General features: G+C 42.7%; 1 protein-coding gene across 37 annotated transcripts in view; it reads right to left on the bottom strand.

Annotated features, from left to right (window-relative positions):
• Positions 1-20,126, bottom strand: part of LOC113018650 (protein tyrosine phosphatase receptor type D) — a 410,754-nt gene that overhangs the window by 194,641 nt on the left and 195,987 nt on the right. For all 37 annotated transcript variants that reach the window (XM_026161898.1, XM_026161908.1, XM_026161906.1 and 34 more), the window contains exon 8: positions 11,036-11,083. The gene's annotated coding sequence lies outside the window, so the exon portion shown is untranslated. The remainder of the gene's footprint in view (positions 1-11,035; positions 11,084-20,126) is intronic.

Genomic DNA, 20,126 nt, shown 5'->3' on the forward strand with positions numbered 1-20,126 from the left:
TCCCCCCACCCCCACCCTGTTCTAGTCCCAATTTTGGGATGAGACGCCACAGTACGGATGGAGGTCCCGTCCTAAACGCATGAGGTCAACAATGATCCATATTTGAGTTTTATTCATGAATGTGTAGCAGAGGGGCAGAATGTGGTCATGCTCACTACACATGATTTACTGTTGCACCTCATGTGAGTGAAAGGCTCACAAGAGCTGCGCTTATGGAGTGATGACTTTGATGAGCATGAATTACCTCGCCGTTGTAAGCAAGCGGCGCGCTGCGTGCTCCTCTCTCTCTCTGCTGTGTCATTTCAGCACGCCGCTCCTTCGGCGGCTGATGTTTACACATGTGCATGTTCTCCGCTTCCATCACTTTTGCTATGCATTACAGTGAGCCGAGCGGGGGATTAAAGCTTATCTATAATACTGTTAACCATACGCCATGACAACAACCTCATGTCCCCCTCCCCCCACCCTTTACTTATCGGGAGGTTATGCTGCTGACAAGACACGGTGTTATTAATAATCAGAAACTTCTGAAGCGTTCACAGGAATGCAGCGCAACAATGCGGTGTTTCAGTTAAAAAAATGGCAAGAAAATAAATAAAGAAATGAATCTATGCTGCAGATGAAGGGGACGCTCCAAAGTAAAATCAGGTTCATGTTTAGATGTCTGTCCAGAAATACAGCCTGATTTGATTTGAAGACATGTGGCGGGAGCTTGCATGCTAACGTTTCACTGAGGAAAGGCTGAAAAACAGGCACGTTAAGACAACCCTGCATGCATATGACACGAGCAAAATGTCACAATGTGCACTTAACAAATTGAGAACGAGCTAGCCGCAATGGTAGAGTGCTTTTGTAATCACTGATTACAGGATTTGTGAGTACATAAATAGCACTTTGGCCAGATCAATACTGTCATCGCTCCTTCGTCAGATCACATTAAAAGCAGGAGCTGGGTAATAATGGAAGAGCGGTCGGACACACGCAGTCGTATTCTGTTTGATCGTAAGGGGGTGGGTGTCCCCTAGGGCGCAGTCTCTAGCCTGTTGATAAATTCATCTTTCTCGCCGTCCCCATGGGAGCTTGCCAATGAGTGAGGGGCATTGACTTTTCATTAAGGAGATCACTGCATTGGAAATTGAATTTATTTTGGACTTACAAACAGCTCTGTTGTGTTCTTGAGTCGGCCCGAAGGCCAGAGCAGAATTCCAATACAAAGGTGACGCGTTTGGCTGAGTGATAACGCTCTCCGTTCCCTACAGTTAAATACACACAGGTGTCAAGAAATAACATGCAAAATTGAGGACTCTGCTATTATAAAGGATTGAGAGTGCTACAGTCGTGCTGTGCAGTGGGCTACTCGTTGCTGTTTGCCTAGTTTGGATTGATAATGGCAGCCTTTGGCAACAGCGATGCATAAAAGAAATGCACAGCATATGAATGTTACTAGAGTGGTTGACACGGCCGTGAAGTACTTGCTTTATACTACCATCAGTATACTGGCGATTTCACTTGGCAGGAGTTATAAGAGAAAATGAATAGGCAGAGACCACCCTCACTAACTTCTCATGCTTACTCATGTCCTGTTTTTATATAAGCAGGCCTGAAAAACAACAGACACCACACAGTTGGTAAAAGAGCTTCAAGGGTTACTCCAAGGAGGCTTTCAAGAGTAAAGAGGAGAAATAGGAAGCACACTGTGTCCCGTAGTTGTTTTAACCCTTATATACATGGGTTAAACAGCGGTCGCCAACCTTTTTTGCGCCCGGTTTATGTCTGACAATATTTTCACGGACCGGCCTTTAAGGTGTCGCGGATAAATGCGACAAAATAAAACCAGAACCTGTAACAAAAGAAAGATTTATTCATAACACACGGGGAAAAGACCCAGGGTAAACGAGTTAACGATTAAAAAAAAAAAACGTAAAATAACGTAAGAACCCTGAAAACCATAAATTTCACACTGGAGTCTCAACTCTCGCGACCCGGTACCAAACGACTCAGTCTGTGGCCCGGGGGTGGGGACCGCTGGGTTAAAACATGCATGAGTTTTTGAGACTTCGACAGGGAGTGCAGAATTATTAGGCAAGTTGTATTTTTGAGGAATAATGTTATTATTGAACAACAACCATGTTCTCAATGAACCCAAAAAGCTCATTAATATCAAAGCTGAATGTTTTTGGAAGTAGTTTTTAGTTTGTTTTTAGTTGTAGCTATTTTAGGGGGATATCTGTGTGTGCAGGTGACTATTATTACTGTTTTCCCTCCTTGTAAATCTCACATTTGATGATGGACCACAGGTTCTCAATGGGGTTCAGATCAGGTGAACAAGGTGGCCATGTCATTAGTTTTTCTTCTTTTATACCCTTTCTTGCCAGCCACGCTGTGGAGTACTTGGACGCGTGTGATGGAGCATTGTCCTGCATGAAAATCATGTTTTGCTTGAAGGATGCAGACTTCTTCCTGTACCACTGCTTGAAGAAGGTGTCTTCCAGAAACTGGCAGTAGGACTGGGAGTTGAGCTTGACTCCATCCTCAACCCGAAAAGGCCCCACAAGCTCATCTTTGATGATACCAGCCCAAACCAGTACTCCACCTCCACCTTGCTGGCGTCTGAGTCGGACTGGAGCTCTCTGCCCTTTACCAATCCAGCCACGGGCCCATCCATCTGGCCCATCAAGACTCACTCTCATTTCATCAGTCCATAAAACCTTAGAAAAACCAGTCTTGAGATATTTCTTGGCCCAGTCTTGACGTTTCAGCTTGTGTGTCTTGTTCAGTGGTGGTCGTCTTTCAGCCTTTCTTACTTTGGCCATGTCTCTGAGTATTGCACACCTTGTGCTTTTGGGCACTCCAGTGATGTTGCAGCTCTGAAATATGGCCAAACTGGTGGCAAGTGGCATCTTGGCAGCTGTACGCTTGACTTTTCTCAGTTCATGGGCAGTTATTTTGCGCCTTGGTTTTTCCACACGCTTCTTGCGACCCTGTTGACTATTTTGAATGAAACGCTTGATTGTTCGATGATCACGCTTCAGAAGCTTTGCAATTTTGAGACTGCTGCATCCCTCTGCAAGATATCTCACTATTTTTGACTTTTCTGAGCCTGTCAAGTCCTTCTTTTGACCCATTTTGCCAAAGGAAAGGACGTTGCCTAATAATTATGCACACCTGATATAGGGTGTTGATGTCATTAGACCACACCCCTTCTCATTACAGAGATGCACATCACCTAATATGCTTAATTGGTAGTAGGCTTTCGAGCCTATACAGCTTGGAGTAAGACAACATGCATGAAGAGGATGATGTGGACAAAATACTCATTTGCCTAATAATTCTGCACTCCCTGTATATCATCAGTGTGACTTTTCTTTTCCCACCGAAAAAATGAAATAAATAAATTGCCTGATACATTTTTAAGAAATAAACTGCAAAAAAAAAAGAAAAAAATGCCTGATGCAGTAAATATATGCAAATTAATATATATAGACATAAATATATATACATACAAGGTTAATTTCTCCTGGTATTCTCCACAATGTTTTTCATTTAATTAAAAAAAAAAAAAATCTCCCAGATGTGAAGAAATTCATTCATGAAAATCACTGTTGTAACCGCTTTTATTTATTCCGTAGGACATCTATCCATTCAAGCGAATGGGTTTGGTTAACCCGTAAACGAGATTAATTTAATAGCTCCACTGCTTCTTAACAGTGCATTATTGGCCTTATGGTTTCATCGCTGGGTAGTCAGTGTTATTTAATGCTGGGATTTTACGACCTATGGGCGTTCGGGAAAATATCAAGGGTCACTCCGCAGCACTGTACCTCCCACCTATGCAAAGCTTTTCCACTTCATCCATTTCATCAAGGTGAGCTAAAGTGTTTACCCCATTAATTTATTTCAGCTGAAGCCAGAGCACTGACCCATAAAATGAGCTAAGATAATACTGACCTTAACATGGTCTTCTGCACATGGAGGTAATTGCTAAGGCTCCAGATCAATCAATATTGACTTGCCAGTTTTTTTTAAACCTCCTTTTTTCCCACCCTCTGTTGCTTGAGCTGAATGTGTAAAATTGGCTTTAGACGGATGGAGAACATATCCCTGATAGTTTAACCTTTATCTAGCTAACATGTTCACTTATCTGTACAATTATAGATTTTGCCAGTCAAGCTGTTTTACACCAAATCTGTTAAGTGTTAAAAGACGGGAGTACAGCTTGGATTATTTTGGATACCCTCCCTGCGTGTTCGTATGTGTTAGCTGAATCTTCTGTATGATCTGTTGCCACATGCAACGCCATCACATTCAAACAACAAATTCCACACGCTACATCTTTGCAGGCGCACATGCATGCCTTTACATCACAATGTACTCGAAGGCATTTAATGCTTTTTTTCCTTTAATTTTTCAAGGTAGGGGCACAGACTTAGCAGGCATTTCCATCTTGACTTGATAAATCTCACAATCTTCTTTTCCTTGCCACACTGAAGTAATTTATTTTCTATCTCTCCGAGCTATATTTTCCAGTTAATATTTCATTTTTTTTTTCATACAACCTGACAAAGGATGCCACAAGGGATGATAAGAATTCTGAAACCTTTGCACTCTCTCTCTCTCCCTAGATACAGGGTTTACCTTGACAAATGTTTGAAGAAGTAAGGCCTCTAAAATAACTTCGATTCTAGTGTTTTGTTCTTCTTTCGTCACACACGAAAAAAAAAAGCTATACGCTTGTCTTCACTTGGGTATGCCGTTCAGGAATGGCGAGGATTGACGACAGATGTTTACGTAAGTGCGTTCGGCTTCACGGGTGATTCCAACCAACCACTGGGTTACAACCTGCACCGAGTATCTGATGATAACATCAAAAACAACACACGCGCTACGAACATCTACCTCCTTCAGGTAAAGATCACAAAGGCTGGCTGACTAGAGACGCTATTTATGGAGTTCTCAATCAGCAAATCCTGATTGTGTCAGTCAGACCTATTTTCATTCCTGCCGGCTAAACATTCATCATTCATTCGCTGCAAATGCGTGCAGTTTTGAGTTGGGATTGTGAGGGGCGATTTTAAAGTATTAACGTTCTCGTACCAAAAAATAAACCTACTGTCCAGTGATTTCCAAAGCCTGCTTGTGCAGAACCAAACGACTTGTTCCTTGAGTGATGGGTAGCAGTTTCCTTCTGGCTATTCAACTCGCCCTTAATTTGAATTTGATAAGATTTCCTTCAGAGACATTGTTAGGCTAATGTAAATTTGGAGGCACGACTAGAGCCTACAGCTGGCTTAACTTTGATGAGGTGTTAATATCTAATATCAAAAAGCAGATAAAAACCCTTATTAGCCCCAGTGGTCTTGCTAGAGTGGGAACTTATTACACAGAGTAGATGAGATCAAAGCAGATGAAGTAATAAGACTGCCGGGGGCTTTGTTACATGTCCTTAAGCTTTCCGACGGGGTCAACTTAATTTTGTGACTTAAATGCTGAGGGTTTACGAATGCAGACAAGCCGACATTGTTTGAGAAATCTAATTCAGACTCTCGTATTTCATAGACTGCAACATCTGGGGGATTACAGTGTCTCGAGCCAGAGGCAGTTTGATAATCGGTTGTCATTTTAGGAGTTGTATGCCCTTCGCAGCTTCGGCGGTTTCTAAAGGTCTTTGGTTCAATCAAATATTTGTGAGATTAGCTGGGCTGCACTCCTTTCAAGAACTATTTCCATGTGGGATGGGTTTTAATGTTTGCCTTTGGGCTTTTGTAGTAGAACACTCTGAAAATATGCCGGACGAGTGATAATTTTGGACTCTGAAAGTTATTTTGAGAGAAAAATGCGGCCCTGTTTTAATAGCCAGCGAGGAATAACATACACTATGAACTCAAACCAGCTTGAAACGTGATCGTAACGTAAACAGACGCGGACAGGGACCACTGGGGCTGCGTTTGAAATGCAGCAGATGTGGTAAATTTCTTTTAATATGTATCGTTATTGATTTCTTGTAATCTTACAGCCCCCTAATCACTGGACGATTGTACAGTAGATCCACTATTACACACAGCAGGCTGAAGACATGTAAGTAATAGACTTCCTCGATCTCACAAGAAAGCACCAAGTAAGCACACTGTTTGTATGCCAGCAATCAATGCTGTGGACTTAGAGGAATGAGCTTTTGACTGAGTGACTGAGGGATGGCATCAATACCAAACATTCACCCTAAACAAGTCGGAAAACACCTTCGGTTCCTGCACCGTGTCCCATTGATTTCTATTCAGCTCAACGCAGATTCTGCAGCATTTAGACATTTAATTCCCTCTCAAGCAAAGTCATTACACAGTCGAGCATTTAATTAAGCAATCACAGTGGTGCAATCTGAATGATTCAGTGTCTAAATGAGGGCCAAGTTTCCATTATTGTGCCTTTGCAGTTCCTAACAAAGCCGCTTGTAAAATGTTCAGATTTACGGAAATATTTCATGTCTCCGAAACGCATCCCCTCCTTTCACATATCAGTCGCACATCTTCTCAGCATGTCAAAAAGTTCACAAACAAACAAAACAGTCCACTTCTCTCACACTCAAAAATCCACACAGTTACGTTCTTAATTAAGTGTGTTAAAGGGTTTTTTGAGATAGAAGGAGCCAGGTATTCACGGCTGACCTATTTCCACTGCAAAAGAAACATAATTTTAGGGGCATGGGCACAGATGTGTCTGAGGATGTGCTGGGGAGGTGTTCTCTCCTTTCCACGCCTCTGTGAACAGGGCGACAGTTTATTATGTCTGGATATAGCCTGTGCGTGTGCTTGGTTCGCCTTTTCCCAAATGAGCTCAGCTGTAGTGACATTGAAATTCACAAAATGTTCAAAGCTGGTCAGTCAGTGCAGCTTGTGGTGGCTTTCGTAATGAAATTTGGACAATGCCAAAAAGGGGATTTATCTGAACCCCATTGTTTTTATTTATTTGCAAATCGAGTAAATCTAATTTTCTTAAGACTGTCGAGTCATTTTTTTCACAAGTAATTATCCTGGAAATTAGTCCTGTGATGCAAAACGGACAAATTTATGCCCTGAAGTTTGGAAGATAAAGAAATGTGTATAAATTATAATACCCTTACAAATATACATCTCCAGTAAATAAGGGAATTACATTAATTGAAAGTTTGTCTTTGTTGCTTTAATGGCACTTGCCCAACCAGTTAAAAGTTAAGAAAAAACAAGTACCAACAATGGAAAAGTAGGAAAGAAAATGACTATTTCTAACTTGTGATTGGGTGGGCAGACTGCAGCCGGCCTTTCAAACATGCCCACTGCTCAAGAAACACACAGAGCTCTGAAGCCGGCAGATTCCTCAGCTACAAAGAATTCATTCTGATGGCTCAGCATGCATGCAGACATTTCTCACTGCTTGAGAAAAATCACATGCATAATTTCCTCTAAGTCATGTACGGAATGAAACAAATTACTGTTCTAAGATTTTGTGCATGACATTTGACAGCTATTATATACAAATAATAATAAAAAAAAATTAAGATGTTAGAAACTGGAGACCATTCCAGCATCTAGCCCTGAAACAGCGACCTACTGCTCCTGTTTCCCATATGTTATTTCAACGAGTCCGTCCTGATCTAAAAAGCTAAAAAATCACAGCTTGTTTTTTAAAAGAAAAACAACACACTATTTAGTAACACTTATATCTGATATCTGTGCTTCTCTCCACCTCCACTGTTCTGGGTGTAATCACCTGCGGAGGGGGGGTTACATGGGAAATGGGTTAAATGGGGGTTAAAGACAAAAGGAAGAGATTAAGACTAATATATAACTAAAAGAATCAAAGGATTCAAAAATGTGGGCATTAGTTAATTCAGAAATTTGACATAAATTGCCAATTATATTAGTTTGCCTCTTTTTTATGTACATTTCCACTGATTATCCTGTTTGTTTGGTTACCGACTGAACTGATTCACTTTTAAATTCATTTTTCTGAGTATATGATTTTCTGCATTCTTTTAAACTTTTTTTAACACTCACCTTAAACCTCCCCTTATCACCTTATTACCTGGGCATTTATTTGTATACGCTTTTGTACACTTCTGCATTTTCATTGTCTGAAACAGAAGCCTGTCATTGAAAGTGTTGTATGGAGTTAACTTTCCAATGTCCTCAAACATATTTGCACAGACAGTCTTACATATAATAATAATGGATTGGATTTATACAGCGCTTTTCAAGGCACCCAAAGCACTTTACAATACCACTATTCATTCACTCTCACATTCACACACTGGTGGAGGCAGCTACAGTTGTAGCCACAGCTGCCCTGGGGCAGACTGACAGAAGCGAGGCTGCCATATTACACCATCAGCCCCTCTGGCCAACACCAGTAGGCGGTAGGTGAAGTGTCTTGCCCAAAGACACAACGACCAGGACAGAGAGCCCGGGGATCGAACCGGCGACCTTCCGGTTACAGATGCGATTCCCAACCCCCCTGAGCCACGGTCGCCTATGTATGTCTGATTTATCTTGAGGAGTTTTTTTGTTTTGTTTTGTCGTTGTTGTTGTTTTTTTTCTATTGTCACATCTGTCTCATTTTCTCTGTATGCACTCATGCCATCTTTAAAATTCCCCTTCAGTTCTTTGCTCATATATAATATTACTTCAGTATTTGTGATGATTCAACAAAAATGATTTTAAAAAGTCAGCTTTGAACGGTATTCTTTAGAGTAGATTTTATTACTAAAGGGCGAACTGACCTTTGACCTTCTATACAAATCTGATGCTAAACTAAGCTAATCAGTTTTAAGCTAATGTCACTTTAGCTTTACTGTATGATTCTCATGCAACTCTGGAATAAAATAAATAAGCAATTGTATTTAATAAAGGATAGAAAGTGTGCCTTATAAAAAGAGAGATAGACAATTTACACACACACACACACACACACACACACACACACACACACACACACACACACACACATATATATATATATATATATATATATATTATGGATGTTTGTATATATAAATTGTCTATCTCTCCCTTTAAGTTGAACTTTGACATTCTAAACTCAGACTACAGATGTTAATCAAAGTCAAAACTTAATCCAGGCCTGATAAGATGCTCTATTTAACAGCCTCCTTTTAGCAGGGGGCTCGATCAGGTGAAATGAAGAGGAACTGATTGCTTGTGGTGATTGTGCTGATTACATTTTAAATTTAAAACTTTCCTCCTCGTACATGGTCCTGAACACTTTTCCAGACAATGACATGGCAGACTTAGTAAATGCCAAGGTCCCTGCAATCGCATAGACTGACAGTGAAAAACAACACTTCTATTTCATCTACAGATGTCTTTATATTATTACATTACGAGTGTAAGTATATGTGTTTCTAAAACATTAGTTATGTGCAAATAGCCACTTTCCTACTTGTCCAAATCCTAACCTCTACCATTGGTAAAATGTATAAAATAAGGCCGAATTATTCCCAAAAGATGAAAATGCTGCTATAGTTTCCCAGGGAAAAGCATTTTCCGCAGTATTCTGTTGACGTTTTGCCACAGCAGCAGTAATCATGAGCATGTTTTCAAAGTTTGATAAAACAATCATGTTTTGTGGGAAGGAGAGTTCAGCCGTGCTGACCTTCCTTTCTTCTGACTGCGCCCTGAATTCACAATGATTGAGATCCGTGTTGCAATTCCCCCCCTAGTTAAAACATTATGGATGTTTGTATTACAAGTGTCACATAAATGACATTTGAAAATGTACAGCGCGTGTTGTGGGAAGCGGGTAGAGGCGAGGTTATTCTTTGCCAAGTGCTGAAGTACATAAATGAGTTAATAAAATTACAATTTCAAAATGAGAACAATTAAAATATTGTAACGGATTACAAGCTAAATCTAACAATGCTCGGTGTAGGCACAGCAGGCAGTTGTAAGCATGATCACAAGCTTTACCATCAAACCTCTTACTGTGACAGAAATGGGCGGAGTGACAAATCATTTTACACAATCTTATAATGTTTTCGGAACTTTTGCATCCTGGTAGGTTTAATGTCATGGCAACAGTATCAGTTCCATTCCATGAAAATCAACCAATCATTTTGCATCTTTTGCAAGTCATACTCCAAAAATCTATGTGCTGGCTTGACATCACACATTACAGAGCTGATGGCAAACTTACATGTGACCTTTCTGCATGTGCTACAGCTGTGAAAAGTTAACTGTGAGCAGGAACGTATTCATTTCCAAACACTTGGAGCTAAAGCACAGGGAAACACTGAAATGACTGTATGTATTAGTTTATGTCTCATAAAACAAAGCAGCTCAGGACTTTATGCGTCATGCATAAAAAGCCTTAGCCACATTGTTGGAGGGGGAAAAATATAATTCAATAAAGTCAAGATCTTGATGTCAAATAAATGAATAACTGGGATAAACTATTGCTTCATATTATGCATCACATTAGCATTCAATTTTGTCTACCTGAGCCTGCTCGTGTAGTTAGAGCATGTAAATGCCAAGATTACACACAGGGGTTACAAAATACTGGATTTTAAATTGGTTATCTAAAGTCTCCTATAAGTACAAAACATCAAGAGTGCTTGCAGACACTTTTGCTTGGGAAAATGACAAGCTGAAGGTTACAGCAACTGCTAATCTACAACATTAGCTCCATGAGCAACTTGACGAGAGGCCAAGATTAGCATTTTTTCCCCGTCTGCTGTCTGTTAAGTGTTCTTTTCAAGTCAGTGAAGAACCTCTGTGTATTTTACAGAGTGTATCTCTAAGTATAAATATATTGCGTAGAAAAATTCTTAAATGAATACACATAATATAGTCTATCGCATCTATGACAGGAAATCAGTCGTATCAGTGAAAAATATATTTCATATTTATTCAAAATCTTAACTTACCTGTCCCCATCGCCATTAACATACATGCACAAACACATGCATGAGTGACGATAATCAGTCCAAAACCTGATAACGTTAAAGATAAACCCCAAAGGGAAGAGTAAAATCCTTAGAGGGGCCTACCTTGAGGTCGAAGGTGTGAAAGTCATGGAGCATTCTCTCTCCCGAGACCTGTGACAGAGCAGGGGGGGGGGGGGGGGGGGGAGACGTCAGTCATGATTACGCCTCAGTGCAATTACAGGGCAACTCCCCTGACAGTGATTGATCAATGAGGAACTCCTTTAATGAAGACAAGGACTCAGGGGCTTCCAGGAGCAAATTGGCAAAAGTAAGAAGTGGGAATAGTGTCCCAGATTGCCGAGCCTATAAGAGGATCATCCCGTCTGCAGCAGCAGTTCTTTGGTAGTGGCAGAAGTACAGTATTCACAGGTACATGCCTGACTTTAGCCAGCTGAAAGTAAATTAACTGCATTGATATTTAAAGTTAGATTATGATTGATTCTTGTCAACAATTTCTGTTGTGTAAGAATTTGTGCTGACACTAAGATAGCACAATTTTTGCAGTGTAGTGTTTAAACTATGGAGTACTATGTGGATATTTTGTGATACAGTACAACGTCTAGGATTGAAGGATGATAGTAATACGAGCTTGGAAATGTAACGATGTACTATAAAGAAGTCTGCTGTTAACATGCAAAGATGCATCTTTGAGAAATCATCTCTGTGTTGTCTTTGAATGAAAATGCACATAAAGCTTTTGTGTATATATGTTTAAATGGGCACTTAAATGAAATGAAAATGTTTACCCTTACTGCTAACTCTGAGAGGTGTCCAGAGTTCGCTGATTCTATTCTAAGTTCCTTTACGAATTGCTAAGTTTCAGACAAAGTTGACACAGGGCTATGCCCACTATTATGATGTTGGCTCGCTTTAACTTTAAACAAAGAATGTGCGAAAAGAACTGAACCGTAGTCTAAAATAGCGCAGACAAATCCCTTTCCAAGTGTTGCTATATAAATGTGCGTGTAGTCATATTTAAAGCAGACTTTAATTAGTATAACATGGTTTTAATCTTCAGCCCTGACAAATGGAGCGATCCAATTATTGTGTTATTTGTCATCATCATCATCATGTGTGCCACATTTAACACACACACATAAGTTATCTGAGAGGATAAAACTGTAATAGCTACGTGTGGTCATGGTAAAGATTCACAGGGAGATGCTGACACGGGCTAGAGCAGGGGAGGGAAATTAATTTTCCCAAGGGGAAACATGGGAAACTGGGAATGTTGTTGGGGGCCGCACTAAAAAGCTTGTAAAGACATGGGAAGAGTATTTGCCCACCTCTGGCCCAGAGGAAACCTGACCCCAGATTTAACAGGGGGGTAGTTTAAAGTGCAAAACTAAAAGCTAAGAAAACGTCAGGATGGATACAACCTGACTTTAGAGATTAAGACTCGCAGTAGTATCTAGCCGCACCATGTGTTACCTTCTAAATGAAAGTGGGCTTCAAGCCACAGTGCTTCTGGGTGAGTTTTCTTGGGACAGCTGAAACAAAATTGGAGCTTTGTGCTAAGTCACATCAGCCTTGTGGTCATGGTAGAAAAAAAAACAACTTTTTAAAAAAAAGAAAAGTACACCATCACACACCATAGGGTCGTGTTGCTGCATTAGGCACAGTGTGCTTGAATCTGCAAAGGACACAATAAAATCAAGGTATCCAGGCAGTTGCTGGTCATGGTTTTTCCAACAGCATAATGAGATATAAGATAAAATGAATGAAAACAAGAATAAGTAGAAAACACTGGCTTGATGATATTTATTGGGCACATATCAGTAGTCCTGATGCACTTTAGTGCTTTTAACTCTGTTACACAAAACAGGCTGGGCTCAAGGGCCACTTAAACATGACTGCCTCAGTTGGACTGTCAAGAACAGCCTCATTGTAAAAACACCAGAGAACAAGGAAATCAGGCCCTTGAGGCAAAAGCTTCGTATGCCACTGTGTTGAAATTCAGTTCTTGATTTAGACCTGCAACACTGTGTGCAGAAAAGTGGACTGCCTTGTAGTCTGACCTACCATAAGGGAGGACATATTTACTTTGTGTTCTATTCATGCCATGTACACAGGTGAGTAGGGCACTTGTCAAAACCAGACAGCCCTTCAAGCAAAACATCTGAATGACCCTTGAGGCACGTGCACAGATAATCAAAAGGACAGAGAAAGATTAATATGGAGACACATATGTTGATACTGCCAAAGAGGAGAAGTTCATACTGGAAGTTTGGACCTGAGTGGTATTCAAACTGGGAATGTGGGACTGGAGACACTAATTAAGAAGATCCACTTGTGTGGTATTAAAAGGTGCATCTGCACTTGACACAGTATTTTAGGAAAACTCAAAGTGATCACACCTACACCTATCCTGAACTCTACAATTCAATTTTATTTAATGACACACATTATTTGTGTTATATGCAAAAAAGAGATAAATAATCCTGCCTCAAAGCTGCTTTTCTGGTAGTTCCCGATACAGCCGATGACTCCAAGACCACAGTTTTCTGTGATGATGCATATGCGCACACAAGAGGACTGAAAGAGATCTAGAATGAACACCAGAAGGCTGAAATTGAATAATTTAGAATTCAATTGCCTAAGAAGAGCTAAAGTTTAGCTACACAGGATCTATGGCAGAGAGGGAAAAATGTGTGTTTCCTGACTAAGTGCGGTTGGCATGTCGCTGCTGGAGGTTTAGGCTTTTGCTAGGCTAAATCTCTCACAAAAAGTGGATGCCAAGCGGGTAGTAGTTCGCATCGAAAATGCCAACTTGTCTGCAAACATTTGTCAAGTGGTAATAAAACTCGAATCACAGAAAACGTTCACTGGAGGGGGGGGGGGGGTCACTAATCAGTCTCTAGGTCCGCATTAATCGGACTTAATAAACTTGCCTGCCTCAGCAACTGTCCTCATTGTCCAGGAACCACACGCCAACCGATCGAGAAACACACTTAAATGGGTCCTTGGGCTGGTGTGACTGGGGTCTAATGTGATATCATTTCTTTATTGTTGATGAAGCACAAACATCTGAGTTATTTAAAGCTGGCTGTGCAGCTGTAAGTTCATACTTTAACCAGCTAAGACTATCTAAAGCGGTGGCCCCCAACCCCCGGTCCTTGAGTCGTTTGTTACCGGGCTGTGAAATTTATGATTTTCAGGGTTCGTTATTTTATTATCGTTTTTCTCGTTAACTCTGTTTCCCTGGTTGTTTTCCCATGTGTTATGAATAAATCTTCTTTTTTTTGGTACTGGTACTGGTTTCATTTTGTTGTATTTATCCGCGACACCTTAAAGGCCGGTCCGTGAAAATATTGTCGAACATAAACCAGTACGTGGCACAAAAAAGGTTTGGAACTGCCACCTAACTCTGCTATCATTGAACATTCAGAGTTTAGCATAGCAAAAGTATGAAGCTCAATCACATATGTAATGGATTTTGTCATCTAGTGCTGTTACCCCTCCCCATCCGGCAGCAAAAAACTATGAGTATATATACTATAACTATAAGCTGGGATATCTTTAGTGTAACAGCTGCTCAGCTCGTAGCAGTTCTAAAACAGTCGGCTTTACTTTTGCTTTATACCGTTTGTATGAACAACAACAGCTGTATTTTCATTTTACCAGTGTGTGTTGCACTTTGGTTCCCATAGAAACTAAGTCCAGTCACCCACCGATAGCGAGGGTACAACTCTGTGAGTGTCTGTAGAGTGGATGCATTATAATAGATCTGACTGTGTCAGCCGTCTCTGGACATAATTGCCAGTAATCAGTACTTAGGCAGCGTGTTATGCAACATCAGGGCTGCCGTATATAGATCAGTTCTATCTCAAGTGACTTTTTTGAAACTGCGAACATTTAGTGCCATAAAAAAGTGTAGGCAGGACTCCATCACACCAGACTACATACTGTGATCATCGACTCTAAACACACGATTTGTCTGGGGGTTTGCTGTGCACTGTATACACAGTGTACTGTATAATATGGTGTAGCATACTCTAGGTGCTGGAAATACTGTGCCTGAAATCTGAAGACATCTACCTTTACCCAAAAAGGCTGAAAATACAAAGGATTACACCATTTGCTGTAAAAGGTTTCACATTTCTCACACACTTTATTTTGGTAAAGTCACAGAGACTTTGATAGAACAATCAAATTAGTTTGAAACATTCATGAATCTACGAGAAAGGTTGAATGTTTTTTTAAGCTTATTTCTGAATGTGGATTCTTTCAAGTTTAAAGCTATGATGCTATCAGATAATTTAAAACATGACTGAGGCGCAATTAGAACTTGAATAGCATAGATTAAAAGTATTGGGCTTTGACAGCGACGGATTAACTAAATGTGTCATGATCTCCTTCATGAACAAAAATTGCCCTTCCTAATTTACATTTTTGGTCAACAAGATTAAAACAAACTAGCAGTCAAACTAGAGTCTGTTTTAAATCTGCTGGTTCTCAATCTATAAAATGTGCTCCACTTAGCGTTTACAGATGATAATTAACTTAATTTATATTCTTATTTATTTTTAGCTTTTGTTTTTGTCATTTAAAATATTGCTGTATAATTTAGACTAACTGGCTATTAGGTGAATGTAACAATTTTATTTTCACAGTTAAATGGGTCCTCAGGAGCTTCAAGAGCTAAAAAGGGCAATCATTTGCCCAGCGGACCTGCTTGCCTCAGCACTTAAAAGGGACACGTTTAAATGTCCAGCTTTCACCTGGGAATGGCCCACAAGGGGTACTCCTGAAGGGGGCTGGTGGGGCTGGGTCGATGCTGAGGTCCCAGAAAATTGCAAAGTCATCCATCACATTAATGAGTCATGTCACTTTATTTATTTAAAAAAGAAGACTTTTTCCATCCCTTGGATGTTCCCCACTATCATGATGCTGCATTTCATCAGTGCAGGCTGGAGTTAATCGAGGCAAAAGCAGGGCAAGACTCAGGCTACAGTAGTGCAGGTAGTCAGCCAAGTGGAGCTGATTACAGCTAAATGTCGCTCACTTGTATTCGAAAAGCAGTAATCCAAGTTTGGCTGAGCTTTTGGGATGCATATGTGGATGTGGGGTAATTTGGACTTGAAATCAGCTCTGGTTATTAGCAGTTGGGCAAGCTTTGGGCCAAAGGCGGCCCATTCATCACACTCGCAGCACTGGTCTGCGCAACCAGTTGTGCCAGATTGAGATCAGGCCAGGAAAAAGTTTGGTTTATGTAGTAAATGTCAGTTGAATAATGTCAGAAATTTTAGGTTATGGGGTTATAGGGGAAAAATACATAATATTTAGACTTTGTTTAAATTCTATATAACAATAGTACCAGAGCAGAAATTACAGTCTGAATTAAAACCCTCCCCCAGAAGATTAGTTGGAGGTTAAAGCGGAGTAGAGAGTTGCAGCCGAAAACTGCACTGCTGTCAGGATATGAGCTACCAAAACCAACAAGTATCAGGTTATAATACATCAGACAGTGGCTTTATGGTGTGGTAGTTAACACAGCTGCTTACAAGGGAAAGCTTCCTAGTTCAATTTCGCCCCCCAGGGGTTACAAGCTAATGTATTCTTAATGTCGATCCAGAGCCCAGATAAATGATGTCAGGAAGGGCATCTGGTGTAACAAACATGAGGATCCATCCATTGTGGCCTCCCCTTGGGAAATAAGGAGGTAGCTCAAAGTATCTGTGAGGTTACACAACATCAGACCGGACAACGCCGATCAGTTTAGACAGCTTTGAAAGGGGTTGTTATTTAGCAAAAATGAAACAGCTCATGCAAGCACAACTTAACCTACTTCCTTCTTTGGACAGAAAAAAAGAAGAAAATATTGCCTGATATTCAAAAGGTTTTTTCCCCCTCGTCTAGTCTACATGTGCAAAGTTCCAGCTTTGCTTACAGATAGCCGGTATTTTGATATGATCAGCGTCATACAAGATCAACATGCTAGTTCATTTCATGGATACAGTAAGACAGGGATATTCAGCCTACATCTTTTATATTGAAAAGGAGAAGACATGCTTTACAGACATCTTGCTAGCCCACAGCTGAAATTCACAAACGATTAGTTATGTCTATAACTTCTGTTCCCTGAAGGAGAGGAACGAGGTACAACACATAAGTATGGGATATCACGCCCTCGCGTGTCCTGGCTGAAGAAACCTTTATTCACGCCTTTACGGCAGATGACGTGTGATGACACGCGCAAGGCCCCGCCCGCACATATAGCCGCTGCCATCACCGTCATCCCTCAGTTCGATAGCCGCTCTTCACCGAGCCAACTGCTCAGTGGGGCCACCCTGTGTTGTACCTCGTTCCTCTCCTTCAGGGAACAGAAGTTATAGACATAACTAATCGTTCCCTTTCAGTCGATTCACTCGGTACAACACATAAGTATGGGACCTATATACACGCCCCGCAGAGCAGCCACCGAACCGGAACGGGACCACCACATCCTTAGTGAGTGGTAGACCCAGCAGAAAGGACAGCATGAGCCACCGAAGGGGCTGTAACGTCCAACCGATAAAACCGCACAAAAGTGTGCGGCGACGCCCAATTAGCCGCTGCACAAATATCAGCCACAGGCACCCCTCTAAAAAGAGCCCATGAGGTCGCCATCCCCCTGGTGGAATGAGCTCCCACCCCGTGGGGCAACGCAAAACCTCCGGTGCTGTATGCCAGCGAGATAGCTTCCACAATCCAGTGGGACAGCCTCTGTCTGGACAGAGCTCTACCTCTATTCGGATTAGCGAAGCAGACAAACAACTGGTCACACAAACGCACATCCCGAGTGCGCTCAATGTAGGTGCGTAGCGCACGCACCGGACAAAGAGAATGCACCCTCCTCTGCTCCTCAGATTCAAAAGGAGGGGAGCAAAAGCTCAGCAACTCAAACTCCATTGAACTATAAGATGCAGGCATGACCTTGGGAAGATAGGCGGCATTCGGACGCAATACGACCTTGCGGCCATCAGGAGAAAACTGTGTGCAGGCAGGATGCACAGACAGCGCATGAAGGTCCCCCACTCGCTTCGCCGAGGCCAAAGCGAGAAGTAATGCGGTCTTATACGAAAGAAGTTTCATATCTACCGACTCAACGGGTTCAAACGGAGGGCCACAAAGGGCCTCCAGCACCAAAGACAAGTCCCAAGCCGGGACACTGGACTTAAGCACGGGCCTCAGCCGGCGAACCCCTTTCAGAAAACGCACGGCGAGGGGATGCGCACCTGGTGTCACCCCGTCAAAACCGATATGACAAGCAGATATAGCCGCTAAATAAACCTTGATCGTTGAAAACGAAAGGCCTTTATCCAACAGCTCCTGCAGGAATGTCAAAACATCCACAATAGAGCACTGAAATGGGAGAGTGTGGCGGTCCTGGCACCATCGCTCGAAGGCTCGCCATTTGTAAGCGTACAAGCCTCTAGTAGACGAGGCCCTGGCGCTCTGAATCGTCGCTACCACACTAGGTGGCAGACCCTTAGCAACCAAGTTTAACCTCTCAGCAGGTAAGCATGAAGGTGCCACAGATCCGGGCGCGGATGAAACACTTCCCCCCCCGCCTGAGAGAGGAGATCCCTGCGGAGAGGAAGCTGCCAAGGACTTGCTGCAAGCAGGCTGATTATTTCTGCATACCACGACTTCGCGGGCCACCAAGGGGCCACCAGGATCAGAGAGAGGGAATGCCGACGCACCCTCTCCAGAATTGGAGATATCATTTCCACTGGGGGAAATGCATACAGGAGCACGTCTGGCCATTGGTGCGCTAGCGCGTCCAAGCCCAAGGGTGCATCGTGGTCGATTATGGAGAAGTACAGGGGGCAGTGAGCATTCACCCTGGAAGCAAAAAGATCTATTTGCGCCTCGCCAAATAGATCCCAAATCTGAGCCACTATTGAAGGGTGTAACCTCCATTCTCTCACCAGAGGACCCCCCCTGGAGAGAAGGTCCGGCCCCAGGTTCAGGTGGCCCGGGACATGGGTGGCTCTTAGAGTCAGAAAATGAACACTGCACCATAACAGCAGAGAGCGAGACAGCTGCAACAGGGGAAGAGAGCGTGTTCCTCCCTGCCTGTTTATATAAGACACCACTGTTGAATTGTCCGTCCTGACTAAGACATGCTGGCCCTGCAGGACTGGACAGAAACGCTTTAGAGCTAAGAACACTGCCAACAGCTCTAAGTGGTTGATGTGCAGCTGGCGCTGAGCCGCGGACCAGATCCCTCTCACTGACGCACCCTCGCACAGCGCTCCCCACCCACTTAGGGAAGCATCTGTGGACACCACCTTGCGAAACAACACCCTCCCAATCCGAGAGCCCTGGTGCAGTAGCCCGGGCTCCCTCCAAGGACGGAGAGCTAGCATGCAAGACGCAGTTACCGGCAGCCTCCTCCGGAGGTGACGCGAAGCACACAAACGGTGAGAGAGAGTCCAGCGTTGAAACGCTCTCATTTTCAACAGCCCAAGCGGCACTACGGCGATCATAGATGCCATCATGCCCAACAAGCGCAATATCGTCTGGAAACGCAGTCTGCGTCCCAGCTGAAATTGAGCGAGGCAGCGATGAAACGCGGCCACTCTGTGCTCTGACAACCGTGCGCGGCTGGAAAGAGAGCATATTTCCAGACCGAGAAAAGCGATCTGTTGACCTGGGATTAGCGAGCTCTTCTGAAAGTTCACAGAGAACCCCAGTGTCTGAATGTGTGACAGAACCCGCGACAGCTGCGTCTCCGCCTGTTCTCTGGAGCAAGCCACGAGAGCCCAGTCGTCCAGGTAGGCCAAGATGCGGATGCCCCTCTTCCTGAGGGGCGCTAGCGCTGCCTCGGCACATTTCGTAAAGGTGCGGGGAGCGAGCGACAGCCTGAACGGCAGCACTAGGTATTCGTAGGCTACGCCCTCGAACGCAAACCTCAGAAACTGCCTGTGTTTCGGGTGTATAGCGACATGAAAATAAGCATCTGTTAGATCGATTGTCGCAAACCAATCTCCCGGGCCGACTGCACTCAGGAGCTGTCTGAGTGTTAGCATCTTGAACCTGTAAGTTCGCAGGTACGTGTTCAAGACTCGCAGGTCGAGGATGGGACGAAGCCCTCCCCCTTTCTTCGGAATGACAAAATAACGGCTGTACCAACCTTTGTCCGTCTCCGAAGCGGGGACCACCCGTA

The sequence above is a fragment of the Astatotilapia calliptera genome, chromosome 3, assembly GCF_900246225.1.
Source record: "Astatotilapia calliptera chromosome 3, fAstCal1.2, whole genome shotgun sequence".
Lineage (NCBI taxonomy): Eukaryota > Metazoa > Chordata > Actinopteri > Cichliformes > Cichlidae > Astatotilapia > Astatotilapia calliptera.